Here is a 2,967-nt window from a genome sequence, read left to right as displayed (position 1 = left end):
AAATGAAGAAAAATCACATAGCAGGACAAATTGACATTTTACATGCTTTCAAACTTAAACTGAAATCAGAAAATGATGTGAAATTCATCTTGTGTATATAGAAAAATAAGCATTGTGCCAAAATCCTAATCATTGGTATTAAAAATGACATCAGCTTAATTTAAAAACTGGAAATTGTTTTGCCCTGCCGGATGAGATACCGGTAGCAGACACAGGGTTCCAGGCTGATGAAAGAAAGCGGTATACTTAAAGACAAAAGAATACCCTGTGTTAAAGCGGAACCAGCTAAGATTAAAGCTTAAAGTAAAGGCCTGCCCTGTCGCAGAATGTTAAAGTGGCCGGTGAAAGATCCCCGCGCCAGGCTAAAAGCAAGCTGTACACTTATTACTTAACGAGGGCTTCTTCAGGTCTTGTCTGTAGGACAATTCAGTCACAATAACAGGCAGACCAGGCCAGCCCTGGATATAAGCTAATTCATTTTATGCGCTGCTTCGACAGTCAATGAATATGGAGCTGCGGTCAGACTTTCAAACAAACCGCCTGAGTATTTAAAATGGGAAACAATATTTATTAATATTATCACCAACTAGATCTAGATTATATAGGCTACAAGGAAACCCAGAACCAGACTGGAAAGAAGTAAATTTACTCCCACTAATGATGACTTATCACTAATACTAATAATTAAAAAAAATGTTTAAAAAAATTAATTGCTCAAACCTAATAATCATTACAATCAAGCATCAAGTCTGATAGCCAACATTGGACCTAAAATCTAGATCTATTAGTTTTTACTGAACTAAATCTTATGTTATTTACTAATAATTACTAATGCATTTAATTATTAATACCTAGGCTACTCATTCCTACAGAATCTAGAAATTCTAGATCTAGACTCTAGAGAAATACTGGCGTCCCAGGCCAACCTAACCTTTTAAGCAACATCCTTAATTAGCATTTAATTAACCATGGATCGCCTGCCTTTTTTTTTTCACCGTGAAATTATTATTGTAATTTTTGAAACAGTATTTTGAATAGATCTACCCTCCTGTTTATATTATTTTAGTTAAGCTAGAGCGTTAGATCTAGAATTCTAGATCGTCGCCTAGTTGCGTGTTTTAAAATGAAGCCAGAATATTAATAGACTGAAAATAAATGTGCCAGTTGTCGTGGGAAAAGGTTAAAAGAATAATTAATAAATGAAAAGCATTGAACTATTTCTCAAACATTAAATTAGTAGACTTGTAGGCGGCTAGATCTAGATCTATGTGATGAGTTGGATTAAAATTGAATGAATTCGTGCAGAATGTTTCGGAAGGAGTGAGTGAGCGGGAGACCCAAAAAAGTTAAAGTATCGCCTTTCCGATAGATCATTTCACATGAAAGCGATAGTTAAAGGACAGGTCGGATGCAGGGGGCACCTGGTTTTCTGATTTTAGTCAAGGAAAATGGGGAAAATGTATTTATTTTGTATTTTACAACGCGCGATGCTCGAAAATTAGTAGCTCAGGGAAGTCTACCGGTGGTTACCGCCTCAGGTTAAAAATAGCGACCAATGGCTGTAGAGGGAAAAAAAGGCACATAGTATTCGATATTAAAACAATGTTTCGCTTTTGTGGAGATTTAGGGCGTTTTTTATTATTGAAATAATATGAGGAAAGCAGTGAAATCATTATTGTAGCCAGAAAAGGACGAATAACTGCTGATTTCGTTTGAGTATATTTATAAGCCCCAATTTTCTCACACAGATGTCTACGGCCATACCACGTTGAAAATACCGGTTCTCGTCCGATCACCGCAGTCAAGCAACGTCGGGCGTGGTTAGTACTTAGATGGGTGACCGCTTGGGAACACCACGTGTTGTAGACTTTTTTTCATCTTTTGTCTTTTATTTTTTGCCCCACTGGACACCTATTCTTACCACCTGCACTCTTTCCTAAGTTCACCACATACCTGTGAACACTTTTGTAATATCGAAATATTTTTTGTTTGTTTCTTTTGTGCCTTCACGGTAGGCTACCTCGATCCTACCCACCCATGGAAACAAACCCCTTAAAAACCAACAAAGGAAAGATGACCACTCTGCCCAAATTAAATAAATAAACTAAGTAGGCTACAACCTAATAATTAGAAGTAACTCAGTAAGTTAAATAAGGGGTAGGTATGGAAAACATTCGTGTAGGGGTTACAACCACTCGAGCTAATTCGGAAACGTATGGGTGGCCCTAATAAGGGCCGGATGGGTAGAACAAATGGGTGGTCCTGGGTTGAGTTTAACCGCCGAAGCCGTACAGGGTGCGACCTTGACGTTTCAGAGCATAGACGACATCCATAGCAGTGACGGTCTTCCTCTTGGCGTGCTCAGTGTAGGTGACGGCATCACGGATGACATTTTCAAGGAACACCTTGAGGACACCTCTGGTTTCTTCGTAGATCAGACCAGAGATACGTTTGACACCACCTCTGCGAGCAAGACGACGGATGGCTGGCTTGGTGATACCTTGGATGTTATCACGCAACACCTTCCTGTGACGCTTGGCGCCTCCTTTGCCGAGTCCCTTACCACCTTTGCCTCGGCCAGACATATTGAATTTTTCTTCTTTGTTGATGAAGGAGTGTTCGAAAAACGCCGTCTGCAGAGAAACTCGCTCCTTATATACGGTCCTGGGCTCGAGTTCGTTCAATATGGCGGACACCGCCCAACCAAAAGCGGTCGGCGAATGAGCCAGCCAATGAAAAAGCAGCTTGCCGTGTCGACTGGAATGTTGCTGGCTTGTCGGCTAACGGTGTCGTTTTCAAAGTCATTTTTTCACCTATTCTGCTATGCGACCCTTGGATAAAAAATAAAGAGTTTCATTGCCCACACGTGTAGGCATAGAAAAGATCCACGTTTGTCATGTTAAAATATGATATTAGACGTTATTTTCACCGTTTTGTGCGAATAAAACTGAAATATTTCCCTACACC

The 2,967-nt window shown here is 39.8% G+C and overlaps 1 non-coding gene across 1 annotated transcript; it reads left to right on the top strand.

Annotated features, from left to right (window-relative positions):
- Nucleotides 1–1,750: 1,750 nt before the first annotated feature.
- On the top strand, nucleotides 1,751–1,869 carry LOC131933570 (5S ribosomal RNA). The gene has a single exon (XR_009385060.1). It is a non-coding gene; the product is annotated as a 5S ribosomal RNA (ribosomal RNA).
- The last annotated feature ends 1,098 nt before the right edge of the window (nucleotides 1,870–2,967 follow it).

Source organism: Physella acuta, unplaced genomic scaffold (assembly GCF_028476545.2).
Source record: "Physella acuta isolate Inbredline_101_S28 unplaced genomic scaffold, ASM2847654v3 ptg002553l, whole genome shotgun sequence".
NCBI lineage: Eukaryota > Metazoa > Mollusca > Gastropoda > Physidae > Physella > Physella acuta.
This window is presented reverse-complemented; position numbering and strand designations above follow the sequence as displayed.